This window comes from Mauremys mutica, chromosome 2 (genome assembly GCF_020497125.1).
Source record: "Mauremys mutica isolate MM-2020 ecotype Southern chromosome 2, ASM2049712v1, whole genome shotgun sequence".
In the NCBI taxonomy this organism is placed as follows: domain Eukaryota; kingdom Metazoa; phylum Chordata; order Testudines; family Geoemydidae; genus Mauremys; species Mauremys mutica.
The window spans coordinates 268,386,835-268,412,994 of NC_059073.1; the positions used below are offsets into that span (position 1 = coordinate 268,386,835).

At 42.7% G+C, this 26,160-nt stretch overlaps 1 protein-coding gene across 9 annotated transcripts in view; it reads right to left on the reverse strand.

Moving 5' to 3' along the window:
* PARD3 (par-3 family cell polarity regulator) overlaps positions 1-26,160 on the reverse strand; it is a 648,875-nt gene that overhangs the window by 566,741 nt on the left and 55,974 nt on the right. The window lies entirely within an intron of this gene.

Here is a 26,160-nt window from a genome sequence, read left to right on the forward strand (position 1 = left end):
TATTGGGTCACGTTATATCGAGGTAGAGGTGTACATAAAACTTTTGACCCTCGTACACAAGTGAATTATGTAAAGCAAAAGATTTTTCTTTCTGATAGCATCAGTGCTTCTATGGTCCCAATTACTGTAGTATCTGAGCATCTTACACCACTACTGTGGGATGGGGCATAATAGTACTGCCCCGTCTTAGAACAGCTTTTTTAGGTGACAAAAAAATTTCAGAAATGTCTCCTCAGACTGAAGTAGTCCAAGCACTTCGGTCAACAGGCCCCTATGAAGAGAAACTCTCTCTATACACCAATACAAGGTTCATCAAAAAACCTTTCAGAGACATCACGTCAATCCCCAACAATGTTGTTTCACATATTATTGCTATATAAGACATGTATGTCTCATATAGTGTATACATTCTGTATTTTGAAGGAAGGATACCATAATTTACCAACAAATGGGGATATAGGCTTCCACAACTTCCCCCACCCTTGTACCACACAAGCAGAATCAGAAGAATGGTACTGCATCAATAGAGGTACACGCCCATTTCCCCACAGACATCTACTGTACTGAGCCTGGATTACTACATTTGTTATTCTAAGAGAGATCATTTTTATATTGAAAAATTCTATTATGGCCACAGAGGGCTGGACATGACATAATATCTAACTTTTTTTTTTTGCATCTTAGCTAGCCCACCTGTGTAACAATGACAACACTCTGAGCTGTTGTTCAATGTCTAACATTCGGACAAATTCAATACATTTCATATGGTGGACAGTTTTCAAAACTGAGTAATGGGTTTGGGTGCCTCAATTTTGGGGGACCCAATATATTACACCTTAAAGAGACCTGATTTTCAGAAAGTACTGACCACCCATCTTTTAAACATGAAATACTTAAAAGGGGTCTGAAGACAGGCCCCCAAAAACTAGGGCATCCAAAAGCTTGTCTTATAGTAGGAATGGACTAAATATTTTATGAACACATCTCGAAATTCCTGTGGTATTACCCACCATTTAAATGAAGGAAACAAAGCATATGTTTTCACAAAAATCTCTCAAAACGTTTTAATAGCTCTGGGTTTCCCAGTCATAATGTCTGTTCTGCATCTGGCTTAATCAGATTGTAAGGTCTTTGAGGTTGGGGCTGTCTCTAGGTTGTATCTTGTCCACGCCAAGGGCACTGTCGGTGCTGAACGAACAAACGAACAAACAAACAACGATAACATTCCTAGGCAGTGGGTCACAAATCTGTTGCTCTTGATGTCAGATCCATGTGTATGTATTACACAGTCTCTGACTGAGATCAGGGATACTGTGGAATTTTTTAAACAGAGGCTGTTTTTCAAGTTAATTGCTGGAGCATATGAGGTTTCAAAAGGACTTATCCTCAGCCACATTATCTCAACTTCCCATTTGGATTTCTGAATAATTAAAATTATGAATTACCATTAACTTTCACTTTAAGTTGCCTACAAAATATTAAAAGTTAAACTACTGCAGTTCAAATTACCAGTTTTTCAAACTCAAAGCTACACTGCTACCAACAGGGAGAAAGGTACAAGGCAAAAATCACTGATGTGTGGGAGGCAGAGCTCTTGGAAGAAGGGCTTTTTTCTCATTTTCATATGTGAAGAACTGGAGTTGGGGAGGCAGGAAGATCATCCCCACCCACATATCCCGTTTTAACATGGCGTGGGGCCAAAATATTTGAGAGGCGATTTCTTGCAAGGTAGAAAGAAATGCTAGTAAGCAAGCGCTTTTACTGGAAAACAGCCCCCACTCCCTCTGTTACACTTCCACTTCTCTTTTCCTTTGCTGTAACATATTGATTCCCATCCTTCTTTGTCCTCTAGGTCAGTGCTTCTCAAAGTGGTGGTCCGCGGAGCAGTGCCAGTCCGCGAGCCATCGGCTGCCGATCCGCAGCAAGTTTCCTCATAAGAGCGTCGTATAGGATAATAATATGGCACCGGTCCCTGGCACATTGGAAAAAAAAATTGCCGGGCCCCCACATCAGATAGCTTGAGAAGCACTGCTCTAGGTCTCCATTGCCGTACCCCACTTTCCCTTCCTTTGCCGCCTCAAAAGGCTACAAAGAACTTTATTAGTAACACAATCTAGCCTGCCCTCATGCACAGTCGCATTTTACACCCCAAAGCAACACTGTTTACAGCAGCACAAACACAACATGTACAGGCCTTGGTTTCATGCCGCTGCTGCCACTGCCACAGGGAAAGGGGTACTTTGAACAGATATAACCTAAATTTAAAAGATCTATACATGCTTGGCTCTCTAACTATGTTTGCTCTGCCTTCCATGCAGCATCTCTCATGTGAATGCCTAAGAATCTTAGGACCCCCATTTGGATGAAAAGGGAGATATGCAAGGGAGGTCATAGCCCTACAATTCCCATAAATTCATTGCTATTGTTACACCTTGGGAGAAACTGCATGGAAAGCAGAGAAATCATACGTAATGAAAGTCAGAGGGAAAAGTAATGTTTCTTATTCCTCTCGATTTTCATTTTAAGTGACTGGTCTAGTCAAATGACACGCCTAAAATGAATAAGGTAGTTTCACAGGGATCTGGTCATACACACATTGACTTTAGTATCACCGGAAATCAATGGAAAACCAGTTTTGAGTTTACATGCTTTAATGATTTGGGAGGAATTAAATTGCCTAGAAATTTTTACTGAGCTCATTTATGCTGCGCATTCATTTTTAGGCTTTCACCTATTTCTCACCACCCTATCCTAAAGATCAGATTTTAGAATTGTATTTTGTTAAATGCTATTCTTCTCAGAAATGTAATCCCAGTTAGTGATCTTAAAATCTTTATTAACTATTAAATGCAAAAACATTTCACAAAAAACATTCTTGAAGCCAGAATACACTGTTCCTGCAGTTTTGACTAAGGGCTAGTCTACACTGGCAATGCTAAAGCGCTGACACCGCAGCGGTCTAACATGGCTTGTGAGGTCGCAGCACAGCGCTCTAAAAAACCACCTCCACAAGGGGCATAGCTACCAACTCTGGTAAACTGTCTACACTGGTGCTTTGCAGCGCTGAAACTTGCTGCACTCAGGGGGGTGTTTTTTCACACACCTGAGCAAGAAAGTTCCAGCGCTGTAAATTGCCACTGTAGACAAGCCCCGATTTACCTAATACACAGCTTCCCCCTTATTGTAACCGCCCTAGTGACATCATCACTTATACAAAATAAAGTTTTCTACAAGTACCAGCTCAACATACCACATCACTACTATGAGGTACAGAGCTTTGGACAATACTGGCAAACACTGTACCATCATTTTTATAGCTGTTTAATTAACAAATATCAGCATTTTCTCATATCATAAATGTACCAGAAACACAATTTTTACACTTGCGAAAATGAACGTAACACTTTCTGTTTAGAGAAACATTACACAACAAGGCAGCATTCCCTCCTCCCTAGCTCCACTCCCCATTTGGCAAGGCAATACCAAGTTATAGAGCTATTTCCATATACAACCTACATTTTAACTACTGAGTTGACCCAACTGAAATACCCAATCAGAAAAGCTTTTAATATCAGCCAAGTGCAACAAGATTTAGCTAAAACTGTGTACACATATAAAACTTAATGGACAGATTTTAGACCAGACTGTATATAAAGATTAGAGAGTTTCTACATTAAGATTGTGACCTACTTTGCCTTTTGTTTGTGAAAGGAGATGAAAACACTTCATTCCTATGTAATTTGTCTATATATGGAAAATTCTACAGTAAACAGGAGAGCTCAAGTTTGCTTTAAATTCTTCTCTGAAATTACTTTATGGAAAAAAAACACTCCTCGTTGGACCTTTTGGGGCACATATACCCGGAAGTGATTATACCAAAGAGAGTATTCATGTGTGCTTTTGTTTAATTTGAGCATGTAATGTTTCACTGTTTATAAAAAGATCAGGCAAAGCTATCAGCTTACACACACTGTCCTCATGTTCCTCATCTGGCAAGCTCTAGAACCAAGTCCAAAGAAAACATACCATTGTAAACTCAACTTTCAAACCAGTAAACAGTAGAGAAGACAGTTTCTCATCTCACACTCCACTATGTAAAGCATCTCTACCTCTGGTATCAGAACAAACACTGTCACGGGACTGAATACAAACAGCTGGGTTTTTAAGGCTTGACAGAATTGACAGGCTACAATAAGGTTTACACTTCAAAATATAACAAGTCACTTATTACAGTGACTCATTACCCCAGCTCAAAGACTCAACTGAGATTTGAGATATAAGCCAAACTTTATTGCAATCTGGAAATGAGAAATAACTATTTTACAGCGAACAAGAACCAACCTGCTTCTTCAACCCCATCATCTGAACCCTAACTGTTCTTGGCAAAATCACTTAACCTCTCTAGCCTTTGTTTCCTGTCTGTAAAATGGGGATATTACAGACAGGGTAGAGATGCAAGAGTGGCTAAATCCACAAAAACAGCCAGCATTAAACTGAACTCTGGTATTTCTGGAGGTTTATCCTGTTCTCAAACAGTGTGCACGTTAATAAAAGGGCAACATAGCAAACACACAAAATTACAGGATCAATAATGGAATGACAACATCAAAAACACAATTGCTGCCCTTATGCTACATCATATGCCCAACCTACGCAGCTAAGATACAAGCTGCATTCTTCCGCCAATTAGCAAGTATTTCGTTTTTAAAAGGTGCTTTTCTCTTCTGTGAGAAATGTCAAAGGAAAAAAAACTTAATTTCATGCACCGCATATATTTTATAGTTTACTCCACAAAACCTGAGTTGAGTCTATTGTGGTTCTTCCTGTTTGACAAGCCACTAACACAAAATATAGGTCAGCAAGACTAGACAAGAAATACCTAAAATAAGTTTGGCAAGAGCTTACACAGACAAGATCTGCTAAGTAAATATGAAACAACAATAAATCTTTTCATTTAAGTTTTCTCTATACCATGTGGAGACAGTCATTTCTCGATTCTCCTTTGCTCCCTGTGATTACTCTACATTTTACAACGTTTATCTACATGCCTTTTGAGCAATGGAAAAGATTGTAGTTTCTAGAAATAGATACGGCCAAATGAAAACACAAGATCCTACCACCACTGAACTTTGTGAGTAACTGAAATCCAGAACTGAGTCCAAACTTTGGCAATGGTCTCTATCTATATTATACAGCAGAATAAACAAACAACTGGTCCAAAAACCTCAGCTTTGGAAATATTCAAAACTAGGATATAAATTGTGTAGTTTGAGCCCGTCCATAGTATTTACTACCTTCAAAAGACACTAGACCAGTGGTTCTCAAACTGTGGGTCGCGATCCCATTTTAATGGGGTCACCAGGGCTGGTGTTATATTTGATGGGGCTCAGGGCTGAAACCAAAGTCTGAGACCCACTTTCCAGGGCTGAAGCCCTCAAGCTTTGGCACCCCCCAGGGCAGCGGTGCTTGGGCTTTGCCCCCCTGCTCAAGATGGTGGGGCTTGGGCTTCGGTCCCCCTTCCCAGGGTCGTGTAATAATTTTGGTTGTCAGAAACGGGTCACGGTGCTATGAAGTTTGAGAAACGCTGCACTAGACTAAATTCTGCCTTCAGTTGCACTCAAATACAATGCTACTCTCTTCAGCATGACTGCAAGTGTGGCACTGCATATCTTGTTCAACTATGGGTTTCATTCACAGCTAGGGAACAACACTGAGTATTTCTTATCTAATGTTAATAAAACACCTCCAAAGTAAATTATTGGAAGAATTACTGAAAATATTATTTTAGCTTAGATGGAAGACTTATTGGACCATAACCCGGCCTTCAGCACTCAGTGAGTTTTCATAGCAAGTGGCAAACCCTTCTGATCAGTCCTTTGGGACACTCTGAAAGGCATTCTGTGTCATTGTATGTCTGGGTTACAGTGAAGCAAGAAGCACTACAGCATAGTGTCCTAAAATGAAATCTCTCCAATTAGAGATTCCTCCAGTAGTGACTCTTGAAGCTGTACTCTGCTCTGCCCACATGGAAAGTGATTTTTACCCAGCACCATTAAATAAGCGGGAATTCTATTACAAATCAGCTAACACCAATGCTGCAATAAAAATTCTCAAGGTGCTCCATTCTGAACCTATACAGACATCTGATGTGTGTCTATCAGGCTGTGTGTCACGTTATTTGCTGTGTATTAAAAATGCATCTATAAAAGATTATGATTTAAAGCTGTCCTGCTGCAATACCTAGACCAAATAAGCCCTTTTTTAAAAAACTGAAAAACGGTGAAGATGCAAATACATGGAATCTTAAGTGGAAATGCCACTTTTTAAAATGTACCAATACCAAGAACTAAATATATTTTAAAATGATATTTAGAAAATTGTTTAAGAAATTTTCTCAGGAAAATATTTTTATAGCAATATCTACTTAGAGTCAATTACAATTTAACACATATGGCTACTCAGCACAATAACATTTTGGTGAAAGTTTAAATTTAACTCTTTGAAGTAGAATTAGGTTTTTTAAATTCATACTTAGCTATTCAGAACTAGGATTTTTAGAACTCTGGCAATTATATTCACTCGGTAGTTGATGCTAACCTCAGAGTTCAATGAACTTTTTAAGTTTTCAACACAACAGGTATCAAGTTGCATTTTATTACAGCAACAGGTTAAATTACACTGCTCTAGAACAATTTAGTTCTTTTGGGAAGGGTAAATCAGTAAGGCGCAATTATTTTGTAAAAGCTATGTGGATGTTTTTAGCATAGTTCAAACAATGCGCAGTTCTGGCCAGTTCAGTTCATTCAATTCAAGGGCACTGGTAATGCTAAACTTGAAATTCAATGCAATAATACAGTCGTGTAATCATTGCATCACACTCCTCAAGTCTAAGCAAGTCAGTCCTCCTATTTCCTGTGTACCCCACCCAGTTATATATTCTACCTAGCTGTGCTCTGAAAATTACTTAAATTTTACCTTTGTAAACACTTCACTTTCCACCTCAGAGTTTTTCTATAATTAAAGATGATAAATATTTTGTTAAGTGAACATTCACCTAGAAAGTGAACACAAGAACAGATAGTCCAACAAAGCTAGTAAGTGGTTTACATTTTGTTTATTCCACATTGATTACATAGAAAAATAAGACATACTCAGGATAAACTGAGAATGCCATCACTGTAAGTAACCTTTTACTATTTTATGACTAAATGATTATACTCTCCCAGATAATGGAAAAAAGAACCATATGCAGAGGATAGAATATATAGGAAAAAGCAATGGAAATGATGTCTGTTAATGGCATAGAAGATGATTTCCTACTCCTTTAGTTCTAAATATTTGTATGTACTCTGTTTTCATAAAAGTCTATCCTTTCCAAAAGAGTACAAAGGAGTTTCTAGTCGTGAAGGAAAGTTACTGTAAAACTGCTTGTTTTCTGGAATATTTTAATTCAACCTGTTCAAGAGGAAGGCAATTACAGCTTCTCAGTTCAGAAAATAATACCTGTGTTGGGACAACAGAAATAAGTTTCCTAAGACTTCCCAGTTTAAAGCATTGTATTGTGACATTCACAACACGCACAAGTTTTAGAAACAATCTAATCTCAGTCTTCCCTTTATTAATATACTTATTATTTTTCATATGATGTCATGACCAGATAATACAGCAATGAGCATCAGCATACTGTTCCTTCCAATACATATACTATGGAATATAACTCTGTATTTGTGTAACTAAAACAAAATGCTCCTGGTTGTTAAAATGTCTTGAGGTGGCCAGCAGAGAGCAGCGTTTGCATTACTGTTCACTCACTGCTAAGAGAAATTCCAACATTACTTCTTTCAGACAATAGGAAAATTGGAGGTACCCAAAATTAGATGTCATTTATTCAAATAAAGCCATCAGAGTTTGTGTGCATTGTCAATATTACCCTTATAAAAGTGTGACTTTTTAAATATTAAATTTCCTTGCATCAAGTAATTCTTGTCTGAAATTATTGGGGGTTTTCTTATATACACAACAACTTCAAAAAGTTAGAATGTTTTAGAGGTTTCAAATTTCCAATTCTATTAATGATTGCTTTACTTTTACAATACTTCAAATAGTAAATGCAAGCACATTTTTCTAATAGCTGTTTAAAATGGTCTGGAATGTAAGAATACATACAGTGCTGTTATCTGCACTATTCCTGAATATTTTCACAACAGATAACACTTTTATGGCAAAAGCGTACATACATTAAAAATAACACAAAATAATCAGCCTGGAGTGTGTACCAGAACTATCTGTTCAAGAACATAGCACAAAACAAACCACAAACATTGAAGAACAGTAACAGGCTGAAATGAAAATAATGGTTAATTTAAAAACTGTAATACATCTGAAAATTTGCCAATAAGTTTATTCATTTCCATGTCTACCTCTGTTCTATGGGAGGGAACTTTCAGAACAAACTTTCAGGTGCCAAAGAAAAGCCGCAAACAGCTTTTAATATCAGATGGATTCTAGCTATTTTCCACAGCCCAATAACCTAGCAAGAGCAAATATTATAGTTCAAATTACATCTCATTCATTTCATATCTCTGATAGAATTCCAAATAAGACCCACCATGAAACAAATATGTCAGCTGCAAGAAAAAAAAGTTTAAGCATGTGTAAGCATTCAACAATAGGAGAACACTTGAATCTCTCTGGTCACTCAACAACAGACCTCAAAGTGGTGATTCTTCAACAAAAAAACTTCAAAAACAAACAGACTCCAACGTGACGCTGCAGAATTGGAATTAATTTGCAAACTAGATACCATCAGATTAGGCCTGAATAAAAACTGGGAGTGGTTGGGTCATTACAAAACCAAAACTTAATTTCCCCAATACTAATTTCTCCCTACGGATACTCACACCTTCTTGTCAACTGTCTGTAATGGGCCACTTTCTTACCACTTCAAAAGTTATTTCTCCTCCTTTGGTATCCTGCTGTTAATTGATTTCTCTCGTTAGACTGATTTAACACTTGGTAAACCAACCCCCATTGTTTCATGTAGTTATACCTGCTCCTGTATCTTTTACTCCGTACATCTGATGAAGTGGGTTCTAGCCCATGAAAGCTTATGCCCAAATAAACGTGTTAGTCTCTAAGGTGCCACAAGGACTCTTTTTGCATTCAGCAATAGTTATTTCAACATATGCACACTGAACTGCTCTCTGTAGACCTAACTCTACAAGATGGGGAACTTTAATGGGAGTTCGAGGTGCTCACACACATCATAGAACAGGCTTTCTCAAATGGTGGCGTGAGGGGGGACCTGATATGTGAGCTGGTGGCTGTGACCTCTCTAAAATCCCTGGACCCTGTGAGGGTCCTGCTCAAGGGCAGGAAAGACCAGCTCACTGACTTCCCCTTTTCCTACTGCTGATTCTATCCCTCCCTCCCACCTCCCAATCCTAGAGCTGCTCCTTACGCCATCTCTCTTCTGTCTCGTGCACCATTTGGCTCCAAAACAAGTGAAGTGGGGAGCTTCAAGAACCTATGGAGCAAATCTTCTCAACCCTCAGAGCTGAGCACTGCCCAAACACAGGGGAAAGCAAAGAGGACGGACAGACCCTTTCACTCCATGGCATCAGCCAAATCTCGCCCCTTTATCTACTACGATCTGCAACCCACAAAATGGTCAAAAAATTGTTCTTTGGATTTGGGGATATGGTGGACTGTGGGATGAATTTCTGGTCATTTCTGTACATTGTGGATGAAAAAATTGAAGTTCCATGGCTTTAGGAGAAACTCCTAAAGAAACTCAGGCACCTTGCCACATCAGCATATTTTTCTTTTTACACAAGTATATGTACTTTTTTTTTTTTAAACACACACACACACAGGCTGCATAACACTTCCCACTACTACCTGTGAATGGCAGCAACATCTAATACTAAGCTCTGCTCGGTGGAACATTTTCTTTTCTTTCTAGACAAAGAATCTTACCCCTTTCCTACTTCACCATAGTGACTTCATACAATGAAAGGCCATCAAAGTTGAAATTTGGATACCTGGGCTATGTCACATTTCTAAAAACGAACACAGAAGGCAAAGAGGGTATTATTTATGGAACAGAAAGTAATGCTAATTTTTCCCTCCATATCCACTTTCAATAGTAACAATAAATTACTTTTTAATTTCTCACATTACATTGACAGTTTCAATGCTCATTAGAAAATTAGTACTTATTCATTTTCTCATGTTAAACAACATAAATTGATCATTAGCCCATTTCAGAACTAGATCTGTGCCTAAAAACCTAACACAATCCACTGAATTGAACTGGCAGTCATGGTCAATTAACTGGTTATTCCTTGGATCTCATTTTAATAACAAGAAGTCTTAATTTAAAATGCTAAATTTACTTTGGCTGGTAAAGGGCATTCAGGCATGGTGTCTGACTTTTACAGATTATCAACTATATATAAACCTACTCACTCTTGTGCAGAAGACAGAGTCCACACAATTAATGATTTCTTAAACTTCTTCTCTTGCTCACTTGGGATCAACACCTGAATATATTCTTATTTCCCACCCAACAGCATTAACTAAAAATACGGACTGTCCCTCAGGCAAAATTTTATCAAGTTATCTCAGTCCGACTTGGAGCTTTGGATTTTCATCCACTCCTTCTTTATGGGGCATACAGTCGAGTGGATAAGGTAGGGGGTGGGCAAACTTTTTGGCCCGAGGGCCACATCTGGGTGGTGAAATTGCATGCAGGGCCATGAATGTAGGGCTGGGGCAGGAGGGTGGGAGGGTGTGCAGGAAAGGGCTCGGGGCAAAGGGTTGGGGCACAGGAGGGGCGTAGGGGGTACAAGGGAGCTCAAAGCAGGAGGTTGGGGTGCAGGGAGTGGTGTGGAGTGCAGCATGGGCTCAGGGCAAGTGGCTCAGGGCAGGGGGTTGGCGTGAGGCAGGGGGCTCAGGGCAGGAGGCTGAGGTGCAGGGAGGGGTGCCGAGTGCACCATGGGCTCAGGGCAAGGAGTTGAGGTGCAGCAGGGGGCTCAGGGCAGGGGTTGGGGTGCAGGATAGGCGTGGGATGTGGCAGGGGGTTGGTGCAGGAGGGGTGCAGAGTGCAGCATGGGCTCAGGGCAGGGGGTTGGGGTGCAGGCTAAGTGTGGGGTGCGGCAGGGGGTTAGGGTGCGGGGTGTACAAGGGGTCTCAAGGCAGGAGGTTGGGTGCAGGGAGGGGTGCAGAGAGCAACAGGTAACTCAGGGCAGGGGGTTGGGGTGCAGCAGGGGGCTCAGGGCAGGGGGTTGGGGTGCAGGATAGGTGCGGGGTGCAGCAGGGGGTTGGGGTGTGGGCTCCAGCACAGCACCACTTACCTGGAGTGGCTCCAGGGTGGCAGTGGCCTGCAGTGGGGCTAAGGCAGGCTCCCTGCCTGCCCTGGCCCCGCGCCGCTCATTGAAGCAGCCAGCACGACATCTCTGTGGCCCCTGAGGCTGGGGGGGCAGAGGGCGCCACGCACCGCCCTCACCTGCAGGTAACTCCCCTGAAACTCCCATTGGCCACGGTTCCCTGGTCCCAGCCAATGGGAGCTGCAGGGGGCGGTGCCTGCAGGCAAGGGCAGCGCACGGAGCCATCTGCCCCCCCTCCGCTACCCCTGGGGCCACAGGGATGTGGTGCCGGCCACTTCCAGGAGCAGCATGGGGCCAGGGAGCCTGCCTTAGCCCTGCAGCGCCATAGGGCTGGCAATCCCATGGGCTGAATCCAAAGCCCTGATGGGCCAAATCCAGCCCACAGGCCGTAGTTTGCCCGCCCATGGGATAAGGCATGAGTCTAACAGTCAAGAGACTGGATTCTATTCTTAGCTCTGCAGCTGACTTGCTGCGTGACCCTGGAGAAGTCACTTCACTTCTCTGGGTGTCAGTTTTCTCATCTATAGAATGGGAATGAGACTTACTCTCCATTGTAAAGCACTTTGAGTTCTAAGGACAAAACATGCTATAGAAAAACTAAGAAGTAGTACTAACAACTATTTTCACAGCATACAAATCTCAACCGAGAGGAACAATGGGATTTTTTATACAGAACGATCTAAAATCACTAGGAAGTGCTACTGACACACAGCAAACTAGGATTCTATGAAAGACTACAAAGTTTCTGGTCTCCTTCCACCTACACAAACATCCCAGAACATGCTATTACCATCTCTGAGAAAGCACCAAGCTGCATCAAAAATATGAAAGAAGGAGAGGAAAGCTATGAAGTATTTTCCGGTATTAGAATATAAATAGCAGGAAGCTTGTGTTAATTAACTACTAGGGCCCTATCAAATTCATTTTGGTCAATTTCACAGCCACAGGATTTTTTAAAAATCGTAAATTTCATGATTTCAGCTATCTAAATCTAAAATTTCACTGTGCTTTAACTGTACGGGTCCTGAGCGAAAAAAGAAGTTGTGGGGGGGGTCACAAGGTTATTGTAGAGGGGTTGCGGTACTGCTTCTGAGCTGCTGCCTTCAGAGCTGGGTGCCCAGCCAACAGCCGCCACTCTCTGGCCGCCCAGCTCTGAAGGCAGTGCAGAAGTAAGAGTGATACCCTCTGCCCCCTGAAACTCCCTTTTGGGTCAGGGCCCCCAATTTGAGAAACACTTGTTCCCCCCATGAAATCTGTATAGTATAGTAAAGTACACAAAGGACCAGATTTCATGGGTGGGGTGGGGAAAGAGATCAGATTTCATGGTCCACATGCCGTGTTTTTCCATGGCCATGAATTTGGTAGGGCCCTATTAATAACGAAGGGTAAAGCAGGAAGCTTTGCTGGGGGAAAAGGTTGACACATTGTACTTACCATGAATATTAAAATTATCTTAATTTAAATCTTGGAAGATTGTGTTATATTTTGTTATTGAAAGTGAAAAATAGCTTTTTTCCAAACACTTGAGTAAAAATTGAGTGCAGTAATTTCTGCTTTAAAAAACTAAACAGAAAACTCTCCACCCCCCCGACCCACCACACACACACACACACACACACTTCTCATGCATGTCACTTGGGGGGAGAGGAGGGGAGAAATACAGGTAAGTAGATGACCTTACTCTCATGAAACTTGGAAACTACCTTGGGTCTGAATCTGGGGTAGGGGTGTAGCAAGACTTTTTCTTTATAGAAGGTAATATATGGTGGGCCAACTCCCTGTTCACTGACTCTTCTGGCCAATGTTATAGGTATCAGAAAGGCCACCTTTATGGACAGATGGGTCATACAGCATGTAGTTAATGGCTCAAAGGGAGTCTTAGTGAAAGATGATAGAATGAAATTAAGGGCTTATTGAGGTATGATCACCATCACTGATGGACAGGATCTGAGAATCCCCTTCAAAATCTATTTGTGATAGCGTGCATGAAAATCATACTGTTATCCACTGGAGGATGGAAAATGCTGATTGCTTCTAAATGCACCTACAGGGAACTGAATGCAAGACCTGAAAGACTAAGTGTGAGGAGATTCTCTAAGATATCAGGGATTCCAGCAGAATCCAGAGACAACTTACACTGATGAGCCCAAGCAGAGAAACACTCTATTTAGACGCGTAATAGCTTCTTGTAGAACCTTTTCCGCTTTGGTTAAGGATGGATTGCACACTCTTGGAACATGAGCATTCTATCTCCAATGCCCACCCAAATAGCAGACTGAGTTGCAGACCCCAGACTGTGATGTGTGATCTTGCCCTGGTGTTGTATTAGAAGGCCTGTGGATGTTCATGGGTGTTTCACTAAGAGCTTCAACAGATCTGTGATCCACAACTGTCTTGACCAGTTGGGCAGAATGAGGATGACTAGAACTTTGTCTCAGCATATCTTCCACAAAACCTGTGGTATCAAAGGAATTGGAAGAAAAACATATCCCATGTGACCCTTCCACAACATCAGCAGGACATCTCCCAAGGAGTCTCTGCCTAAGGCTGCTCTGGAGTGGTAACGAGGAACTTTCCTGTTCACCTATGAGTAAGGCTACGTTTTGGTCTCGGATATTTTTAGTAAATGTCATGGACAGGGCATGAGCAGTAAAAAAAATTGGTAGCCCATGACCTGTCCATGACTTGTATTATATCCCTGACTAAATCTTGCGGGGGGGGGGCAGCCCAGGGGTGCTGCAGGTACTTGGGGGGGAGGACAGCGCAGCAGGGGGCATGGGTGCTGGGGGGGCAGGCAGCAGCACATGGCCCTGGACCCCTGCTGGTGCTTGGCAGTGGGGGGTTGGCAAGGCTGCCAGGCTCCTACCTGGCTCCGCGCCTCCCCAGAAGTGGCAACATCCCCCTTCCTCTGTTCCTAGGTGGAGGCATGGCCAGGCAGCTCTGCACACTGACTCTGCCCTGAGTGCCAGCTCCACAGCTCCCATTGGCCGGGAACCACTGTCAGTGGGAGCTGTGGGGGTGGTGCCTGTGGGCAAGGAAAGCATGTAGAGACCCCGGCTGTGCTGCACTTCCACCTAGGACCAGAGGGATGTCGCTGCTTCCGGGGAGCCCCCCAAGGTAAGCACCGCACAGTGACCTCACCCCCTCCCGCATCCCAACCCCTAGTCCTGATTCCCACAAACTCCTGCTGCTACAGGGGAGGGGCAGTGGCCTGAGACTGCCCCAGTAGCAGCTGGTGCAGCTGACACAGGGGCTGCCTGAGCTGCTCTGGTGGCCCCTGAGCCAAGCACACGAGCCACTGCAGAAGTCATGGAGGTCATGCCATGACTTTTTGACAAACCTGCAGCCTTACCTGAGGTGAAAGGTTCCATGCCAGCATTCCCCATTGAGCAAAGATGTTGAGAACCAAACCATGAGTCTCCCATTCATGATTCACAGAAAAGTGTCTGCTTAAGTAGCCCACTAGGGAATTTTGCATCCTGGTAAGAATGCTGCTGACAGGGTTATGTGATGTTTGATGCACCAGTTCCACAGAGTGACTGCCTCTATGCAGAGAGAGAGAGGGAGAGAGAGATCTCATTCCCCCTTGTTGTTTATATAAAATACTGTTGTCATATTGTCCGGCATTATCTGAACAGGTTTGGACTGGATGAGTAGGAGAAAGGCATTGCAGGCTTGATAGACTGCCCCGAGGTCTAGTAAGCTGATGTGTGTACTGGACTCCCAGGAGTCCAGCGGGCATCCAGATGCCCTGTGCCATACGATCATCCTTGTGCGCACCCCAACCCAAGAGGGAGGCAACAGTAATAATGGCTGCCTTGGGTGTGGATGTGAGGAAAAGGATCCCTACCTGAACATTCTCTAGTTTTGTCCACCTGACAAAAGAGCCTAATACCTTGGGTGGAACTGACACCTTGTCATTTATGGTGAGTGCACCAAGATAAGCCAGGATAGTAGGCATCATAATGTAGCCTGGTGAATGGTGTGTGCATGAGGCCATGTGGCCAAGGAGGGAAAGGCAAGTTCTGATGATGTCCTGTGTCTGATAGTGACCTTGTGTATGAGAGTTCTCATAGCCTGAAAACTCTTGAGAGGCAGATATGTTCTTGCAATAGCAGAGTCTAACATTGCCCCTATGAAGTCTATGCACCTCATGAGGGTCAATGTGGATTTTTCGTGAGTGACACAGACACCTAGGAAAGTAAAAGTCTGAACAGACCACAGGTTGCCCTGTGGATCTCCTTGTAGGAGCTGCTTGTGAGAAGCCAGTCATCAAGGTATGAGAAGACTATAAATCCTTCTCTTCTTATCCAAGCAGCCACCACTGGATGGCCTTTTGTCAACATTCTGAGTGCTATGATCAGACCAAAGGGGCGTACTCTGATTTGGTAAAGGTCTTGATCGAAGAGGAATCTGAGGAACCTTATGTGGGCTGCCTGCATATCTGTATGAAAAAATGCATCTTGCACGTGGAGAGCTGTGAACCATGTGTCCTCCTCTAATGAATGAATTATTGGTGCCATGGATATCATGCAGAATATTAGTTTTTGGATAAACTTGTTTAATTGACATCAAGAATTGGCCTTACTTCTTGATCACCAAGAAGAATGAAGGAGAACAGAATAAACTTCTGTGGTGTTGAGGTGAAACATTTTCTATGGCTCCCCTGAAGAGCAAGGAGTTCTCCTCCTGTCATAAAATCTCCTTGTGAGAGTGATCCCCGAAGAGGAAGTAGGCCCATGGGAAGAATTTTTCAGAAACTCAATTAAATAAGCACCATGGATAACCTCCAACATCCATTTGTCTGTAATTAGGGCCCTCCAGTTTTTGACAAATTGAGTAAGGCAGCCTTCAAACATCTAAATAGAGGAATGAAGAGGCATCAATAAAGGGACAGAGCTCTTGACATGCCCATCAAAAGAAGTAGCAGTGGATGCTGCAGAGGCTGGGTTCCTGTGTATATAAACCCTCTGTATCTTTTGTGGTACTCCTGAAGACACTGATGATAAAAGGACTGAGGAGGTGGTCTTGCCTGATATCCCTATAAAACTTCCTCTTGGGGGCAGAGGTATAAATGCCCAGCGAGCAAAGCACTGTTCTTGAGTCTTTGAGGGACTGGAGAGAATCGTCCATTTTCTCCTGGAATAGCTTGATGGTATCCCAGGGCAGCTCTTGGATGGTACTCTGCACCTCTCTAGCGAAACCTGAGGATTGCAACCACAAGTTGCATGTACTGCAGTTTGGCCACCAATTTGCCATCATCCACTAAGGTCTGGAAGTGGGCTCCATCCTTCTCTAGGAGCTTGGCCTTAAACTCTAGAAATCTAGCATAACTAATATCACATTTGGCCAAAAGGGCCTGATAATTAGAGATCCTGAACTAGAGGAAGGTGGAAGAGAAGACCTTTCTTCCCAGAAGGTCGAGTGTCATGTGTCCCTTAGCAGAGCAAGTAGTCTTTGGGTGCTGTTGCTTAGCTGCCTGCATCACCATGGAGTTTGGCAGAGGGTGAGAGAACAACAACTCCCCACTTGGACATAAAGTAGTACTTCATGGCCCTCTTAGAGGTGGGAGCACAAGAAGCCGGAGTCTACGATAGCCTCACTGACTGGGAGGGGCACTCTACTGGGACTGGAGGTCTGCAGAATGTCTAGTAAACAAGACATGCTGAGGTACCTGAATTTCCTCCAGCTGGATTTGTAGCTCTGCCACTATCCTGTGCATTACTCTTAGTATTGTTTAAAGTCATCCAGTGGAGCGGGAGCAACCGCCTCATCCAGTCTCATGATGAAAAAATGGGTCTGGAACTGTCAGATCCGGCTCACCATCCTCCTCTGAATACTCCGACGGGGCCAGTTGTGCATATAAGACTTGTGTACTGATCCTGGGTGTCTGGGGTAGGGCTTTGAGAATGTCCAACATTGCCTATAAGATGGTTCCAATAGTAGAGAGGGACCCCATGACATAGGGTACCACCCATCCCCTGGCCAGTCGTGTCTGGTTGGAGGTCAGAACTCTGACCTTTTAAGGGTTCTGTTTGGGGCTCCTCGATGCCAGAGAAACTCCTGTGGAGCCACAGACTCATCAGCAGAGAAAGCTGGATCCTGATCATTGATGGGACTGATGACATCTTCTCCGGAGAGACAATGTCCTGGAATATAGACAGACCCAAGAGGTGCAGTGAATGCGGATGGAGAGAGCAAAAGTGTCTTACGGGGAGACGTGTGTCTCCAACTGTCATGGAAAATGAGAAGAGTCCACTGGTGGAGCCGGAGCCTCTCTGATGACAGTTGCTGTCGGCTCCCTCTGGGCTAAGTCACTATCGGTACCACCTCGGCTCCCAAAGCAGATGGAAGCACCAGCAGCTGTCTATCCAATGTCTTCACCACTGGAGCCAGTGTGAGAACTGTTGGATCCATATGCCCCCCCCTAAAAGGATTTAGTCAGGCTTAAGCGCTTAGCACCTGTGCCGGCTGGCTCTCCCAACTTTGACAGGGTCGAGGATGGATCCCTTCTTTTATGCGACTGTCTTAGACACAGATGTTCTTATGTCTATGAGTGCGCCCCTTACTCTCCTGTGAAGCTCTCTCATAGGCTTAACAGACAGCCTCCATTCTCGAGCTTCTGCTCAGAGGGGTACTGGCCGCTTGTTGAGGCTGATGTATGGGATCTGACTGAGGCTCTATTGCCTTTTCCATAAGGTGTTCTCTGAGTCTGAGTTTCCAACCCTCAGGAGTTCAGGGGGTAGAGGTGAGGGGAAGAGTGGCAAATGCTCAATCTGGCAGAAACGTGAGCCTCACCCAGACAGTAGAGGCAGCAATGATGTTTGTCGCTCACAGAAAAGGAGCAAGGGCAGGAAACAATTTCTGAACCCCAAGACCCTGTTATACCAATATAATAAAAACCAGCAGGATCTTATTAAGAAGGATAAGGCAAAGATGCCACATTTATTGTAAATACCATAACAAAACAAAAAACAATGTTTTTCTACTTGTTTCTATTACTACTTATTCCTTATACATACATACATACATACACACACACTCTCATTCAGGTTCTGTATAGATGTTATAGTTACCAGCCTAGATGTTGCTCATGCCAAGTTACTGGCCAGGTATCTTGGTCATGAGGATGGAGCCGAGTCTGTGTCAGATGCATCTGATGCTCCTGGAGGCTGGCAGCAGAACCATAGACTCAAAGTCCTTATTCTCCAGAGTCCAGTTTTATAGGGATTTTTCCCTATGTTAGTTCTTCATTCTGCTGTTGCTAGATCAATCAGCAGATAGCTGGTTCCATTCTGTCCTTTGTTTCCTTTGAGGTGCGGGGTGGATTCCAGTTCGCCCTCCGGGGGTCATCTGGTTGATTCCACTTGACACCTTCTTCAGCCAACACTGAATTCTTTAGACTGGTAACTCCCTAACCATTCATTCATTGTTTAAACTAGGCACGCATTTACATACATTCTCTATCTAAGGCTATGGCTACATTAGCGCTTCAAAGCGCTGCCGCGGCAGCGCTCCCGTGGCAGCGCTTTGAAGCGCTAAGTGTAGTCAAAGCCCCAGTGCTGGGAGAAAGCTCTCCCAGCGCTGTCCGTACTCCAGCTCCCTGTGGGGAATAACGGACAGCGCTGGGAGCCGCGCTCCCAGCGCTGGGGCTTTGACTACACTGGCGCTTTGTAGCGCCGCAATTTGCAGCGCTGCAGAGGGTGTTTTTTCACACCCTGCTGCAGCGCTGCAAATTTGCAAGTGTAGCCATACCCTTAATCACATTTAGTTCACTGTCTCTTTACCTTTTGGGGTGTTACCAATTTATGTGAGGGCTTGGCTACACTTACAAATTTGCAGCGCTGCAGCAGGGTGTGAAAACACACCCTCTCCAGCGCTGCAAATTGCGGCGCTGCAAAGTGCCAGTGTGGTCAAAGCCCCAGCGCTGGGAGCGCGGCTCCCAGCGCTGTCCGTTATTCCCCACAGGGAGGTGGAGTACGGACAGCGCTGGGAGAGCTTTCTCCCAGCGCTGGCGCTTTGACTACACTTAGCGCTTCAAAGCGCTGCCGTAAGTGTAGCCAAAGCCTGAGACTCCCTGTCTTTTAACAAGCAAAGATAAAGTGAGATGAAAACTTACAGAGGGTGGGGGTCTCTATTTATACACTATAACAGCTACTGTTTTTGGCTTACTTAGAGATAATTAATGTTTAACAAGTTTTATACAAAGTATTTCTTTGAGCAGGCTTTACACAGACACAGCTGGTGGCTTGCAGGTTAGAGGCTAAATGTTGGGAATCACAAATTTACTTCTAACAAACCTTAAGTTATAAGGCATCAAATAACAATAAGTCATTTTTCATATAAAACCTTCTTTAATATCCCTACAACCCTGGGTATAATCCCAGACTTCTCAGGGGGGAAATCACTGAGCAGGGGAAAAATCCTAACTATCTATGGTCTCCTATACTATAAAAACTAAAAAGATGTAATAAAAAGGGAGCTCAGGACACTGAAGATTCCAATTCAGACCATGCAGCAGTAAGAAGAAACAAGAGACGCATCAGCCCATATCGCCCTTTATGCCCTCATTTGGGAGCATAAGGAGATCTAGGGCGCATGTGTTGGCCAACAGACACTGCTTGCAAGAAATTCCAGACTCAGGTGGATGGTGTGCATACACATGTGGAATATAGATACGGACCATCCTTGAACAAGAAATTATGTTATTTAGGGTGACTGCGATAACAGCAAGTGAGAATAAAGTTTCATCTATACACTGTGTTTAAGTTTCTGACAGGAAATTGCGTTTACTTACTTGCTCAAGCAAGAAGTATTTCCTGTGGACAGCAGCAGCACTACAGAGTGCACAAGTATTGAAATGCTTTTGATAAGATATTCCTACACCATTGTTTATTTAAGATTATATAACTGAATCAAGACACACACATTTATAGTCAACACCAGCAAATAAGGAAGCATTAATATTGGAATATAATTGTACATAGCTAATAAGGGACAAAAATAGGAAAACATCAAATTAACTTTTGCTGACTAATGCTGGCATGCAGACCAAAGTCAATCATATAAGGATTTATTACACATACTTAGGGCTTGTCTACATGGTGGGGTAATGCACTCTACAGGGGTGTGATTTCCAAAGTGCACTAACACGTTGCACATTATTTAATCCACGTACATCCTGCTTATGCATTTTAACATAGTGCTGTTTAAAACAGTACTACATTAAAGCGTACTGGGAAACCTTCTGTGCACACCGGCATGGTCTACACAAACCAGTTAATGTGCAACACATTAGTGCACTTTACAAATCACACCCCATAGAGCGTATTATCTCACTGCGTAGACAAGACAAGGTGTGAACCTACCCCATGCTAACCTGCCATGCATAAGTGTCCATGTGGACCCAGCAGCCATGCACTATAAATTCCCTAGTGCACTTCAATCTTCCCTCGTTACAAAGCAGGGTAGATCAAAGCACACTACGCAATTTCTAGTGCAGATTAACAGGGTCCATATGGATACTTAGTACATGGCAAGTTAGATCTACACCAGATTTACACCCTGGTTTACTGTGAATTAAGTGTTTGTTTGGACAAGCCCTTTAATTCCAGCCACGGATATACAGTACAAGGTTTCAAGTGACTCTAAGTCTATATCTACACTACCGCGGTAAGTTGACCTATGCTACGTAACTCCAGCTATGTGAATAACATAGCTGGAGTCGACGTACCTGAGGTCAAGTTATGATGGAGTCTACACCACGGGGAGTCAACAGGAGAAACTCTCCTTTTGACTTACCTTACTCTTCTCGTCGGGGGTACAGGGGTTGACTGGAGAACAATCCGCGGTTGATTTGGTGGGTCTTCACTAGACCCGCTAAATCGACCACCAGTGGATCAATATCAGAGCATTGATACCCGCTGTAGTGTAGATGTAGCCTAAGTAACCAAAGGCAGGGACAGAAGGGCCTTGCAAAGGCAACTCTAGAAACAGCCCGTCTTAAAACCAAACTTGGGCAAGAGATACGAGTTCACCATTAGATTAATTATAAGGAAAACTTACAAAAGGGTATGTCTGGAACCCACCTACTGTGTGTACCCTGTGCCAGGAGCTGGGTGAGAATTCCCAGAACCTTGCACGATGCAATATGCCACAAAGTGGGCTGTCTCAATACAACAATATAATGCATTTTTCATACTGAATTTAGTCCTGGAGTAATGCAATAGCTTCATAGACCTAGGAAATTGTTCTGTTTATAACCATAGACCAATTACAACAGGGACAGCAGCGGTGCAGTTTTCTCTGCACTGTCCCACAAACCGGTCGCTGTACCACAATCAGTGAAATTACAATCTTTGTAGGGACTGTTATAGAGAGATCAGTAAAACCGGGAACACAGGAAGTTATGCTGCAAGCAACTCAGTCACACAGACAGAGCAGTGCACAGGGTTTAATAAAGTTCCACTTGTTCAGCTTAACTTGCATTCAGCTTCATTCATTTTTGAAAATGAAATACCCAAATCCTGAACTGGAGTGACCACCTTTATGGATAAGGGGAAAGTTTAATTCCCTTTCATTCTTTGTCTTCTAAGACAGACCAAAAAGTTACCAGTTATGATGTGCAACATGATGTTCATACAGACTAAAGAACTACCAGATAACCACTTTCCATCATTACTTAACTGGACTGAACTGGGAACAATGACTCTTACATGAAAGACTCCCCCAAGCCAGTCATGTAATCTACATGTAGTAGCTATGCAATTATGAAGTGAAAAATTATTTAGAGAGATTGAAGCTCTCAGTAAAATGTGCTGCTAGTCAGCAAGTTGCATAAGAATTTGTGAGCACACTTACTATATTAATTTGACCTTTCAAGATATTTTAAACAAAAAAGTTTTTTGAACTTGCATCCTTTTGAAAGATGTAAATTTATAGTAGAAATATTTTGCAGCTCTTTCCAAATAACTGCCACTACTTATTTTCATCTGTAAAACACATTCCTATGACGCTTATTCAAGTCTATATTTACCTAATCATGTTTCACTTATCCATTTCCGCTCATGTTTAGTATTTGTCCAACACTTTGAAAACACAGAGCACTATAGACTCATAGATTCAGACTTTAAGGTCAGAAGGGACCATTATGATCATCTAGTCTGACCTCCTGCACAATACAGGCCACAGAATCTCACCCACCCACTCCTGTAACAAACCCCTAACCTATGTCTGAGTTACTGAAGTCCTCAAATTGTGGTCTGAAGACCCCAAGCTGCAGAGAATCCTCCAGCAAGTGACCCGTGCCCCATGCTGCAGAGGAAGGCGAAAAACCTACATAAATAATGAGTATCAGTATGATTGCTTAAAAGGTTAATTGAAACGTATCTGCCAAAACGTGAGTTAGGTTCTGGATGCTAATATCACCAAGAACTAGAAGAGCAGGAGCTGCAATATACTGCTCTAGGTTTTAGTGAGGAGGGAGGGGGAAAAAACAAAAACAAAACAAAAAAACACACACAAAAAACTTTCAACGCCCTTCTTAGCAAGTAAAAAGGAACTAATTTTAAATTTTGTTTTACAGCTACACAGATATTGTTACCAAATTTGAGAGATTTAAGATTTTTTTTAACTTATTTAACAGACCCTAGATGTGTCGTCATCCTTATGATTTAACAACTGGAAGCAATGCCACAGGCAGGCAAGAAATTTTAATGAGGGTTAGTGTACACTAGGAAATTAAGTTGGTATAACTACGTTGCCCAGTGGTGTTAAATACACACACCCAAGTGACACAGTTCAACCAACCAAATCCCTGGTGTAGACAGCACTAGGTCAACAGGAAATTCTCTTGTCAACCTAGCAATGGAGCTGCAGGTTTTTTCCTGGAGCTGGAGCAAAGCCCGAGCACAGCTCCAAAACTCTGCTTCCTGCCTGTACAGCACTGAAAGCATCATATGCTGTCAGGAGTGAGCAATCATAGTAATTCAGCCCCATCCCAAGAGATTTCCCATCCTCTATTAGCTATCTTCCTCCTCTGCACATTTAAACCCCTCTCCTTCCTCTACGTCCTTAACTCATCATCAACTCTGCCCTCATTTTCCCAGTCATGTCCTACCCTACCCATTTTCAAGCTCCTTTTGTTCCCTTCTCCCAGGCATGACTCCATACCTTTTCAGGATCCTCCTCCAGGCCCGAAACAACCTACCTTCCTTTGCATGTCGAGAATCTCACTATCCTCCCCCAGTGAACTTATTTCTGTCACTCATCTACGCTCAGGTACTCCTGACTGTCACATCTCCACCCACCCACCATAAGATTATAGTACCAACTGAGAGACAGAACTTCCAGGAAGATAATATGATTGCTTCGAGTATTTGCAAACTAATATACAAGAACATCCTCTCCCTTTATTTTGTCATCCGACTAATTCCATCCTGCACCTTATAAGTCCTATCATCTCTACTCAATATGAGTTATGATTGCAGAATCAGGCCCTTAATAATATGAGCCGACTACTGATAAGCTGGAGACAGGGTTAGCATTTTAAGCATTATTTCACTTCCTTGTCATCTATAGTTGTATGAGGCATCTAACAATAGTACATTGAACTCCAACGGCTCATTACATCTTGCAAGATTGCTTAAAGCTCTAGTGGCATGTCTGCACTGGTCAAAACTAAAGCAGGAGACTAGATTAAGAGGGAAGCAAAGCAGCTAGACTTCGTGTCCAACAGAGAAAGAAATAGAAAACATATCTGTTCAGATCAGTGGACCCAAAAATTGTTGAATTTTACTGTGAAGGAGAGGGAAACCTTCTCTTCTGTATGGAGCAAACAGCATATATAAAGTTGTAAAAGCAGATTCATTTTCCAGTGGAAGGGAACAATGCTGAGTAGCTTTAAATTTTTTGCATAATATGCAACATGACATTTTGGTGTGCTCAACCACTTCTTAGAAAGTGGTTTAAACTAAGGATTTCCAATTTTTGTAATAAAGCCCAACCTTGGCAAAAGATATAAAGAAATGATTGAAATCACACACAAAAAGGTCACATTAAAAATGCACTGAAATATAATTCTGTATTACACTCAAGAAGCATACCTCTAAGGCTTGTAAAAGACAAGGTAACTGTCCTCTTTTTTTCACCCACCAGAGACATATATTACAGTGTTCATTACGTGGTTAAACTTAAGTCTCTTTGGATATTTGGGGAGGGGGGCTAGATTAACTGTCTGCCTGTTCACAAACTGGTGTTTATAAAAGATAACTGTGAGAAGTCTTCCTAGATCACGGGGGAAAAAATTTACACAAACTTGATGTTAAAAAAAAAAAACCTAAAAGGTTTCACAATCAATCTGAAAAACAAAAAACAAACTCCTCTTGTTTAGCATTATAATTGTAAAAAAGCATCAATTGTTTTTTATTAAATCATCCAGAATCCCTTTGTTTTCCTTTGACTAGATCACTATTCTTCAAAGCAAACACTGCCTATGGGATATGGTAAAAGCTATGGCATTAGTGATTTTCTTTTCAATGAGCTCCAGGAAGAAGCTATGCAAATCTCTATCCAGTAAGCCTACTCATTTTAGTCATCCTGGACCTTCCTAATGTATCACCACACCAGAGAATAAGGTAAAATACAGAATTAAAGATTTTACTATCTGAGGTTTCTCTACAGCATCCATTAACTAGCACTAATTAACACTGGATATCCCCATAACATAATTTTACAATTGTAATGTTATATGTAGAGTCCTGCAAATCCAGATAGCCACTATATATCCACAGATACCTGCAACCGCAGATGTAGTTCTTGGTTTCCAATCTTTGTCAATCGGATACAGATCCCAATTTTATTTTATTTTTTAATTTGCACAGGGCTCTAGAGTAGCAGTTCTCAATGTGGGGCCATAGTTCCAGGGGCTTTAACTGTGGGGCTGAAGCCCTGAGCCCCAGCACCTCCAAGGGGAACTAAAGCCCCAAGACCCAGAACTTCCCCACCCCCAGCGGGCTCCAGGCTTCAACCTTGCAGGGCCATGGACTCCCTGAAACTGGCTTGTAGCCCACCCAGGGGGTTACGGACGCCTGGTTGAGAACTGCAACTCTAGAGGGTGCTGGTGCAGATCCATATAAAAGGTGGAGTGTGACTCGTGAGTCGGATAAAATTTCATTACCTCAGATCCAAATCTGTGTATCCGCACAGGGTTCTAGCTGTATTTTTGAAGAGGACCATTTGTATCATTGTTGCTACCACTGTTATACAATTGCATTAAACTGGATACAAAGTCTATCGTGTAGGTGTCAATGGGAAAGTTACAATCTGTCAAGTATGATTATCCTGATTAAACACGTGTCATCATTGTAGCTGAAGTTATGAATACTGGCTATGTATTTGTATCTGAAATGTGTTTGTTCTTGGGATGACATCCACAAGGTAGTTTACATCCAGTCTCGCCAGCCCATTGTAGGTAATCAGTCTCTCTGAAATCTGGATCAACATTTGGGGTGAATGGAAGGAAGATTTTGATTCAGCCCATTAGAGGGATAGGGCTGTTTGAAAAAAATCTGGGTTAGGATTTCAAATACCAATTCCCAATCTTAGAGGTATTTGGGTCTACAGTTTTATTTTATGCCCATATCAAGGGGTTGTGTGCCTATTTTGTGCAATATGGATATATTGTAGTTATTCACTGAAGAGGCCTATTAAAAGACTGAATGAGAAAGTACCTCTCATTAGTACACACTGACAACCGAAAAGGAAAAACAAG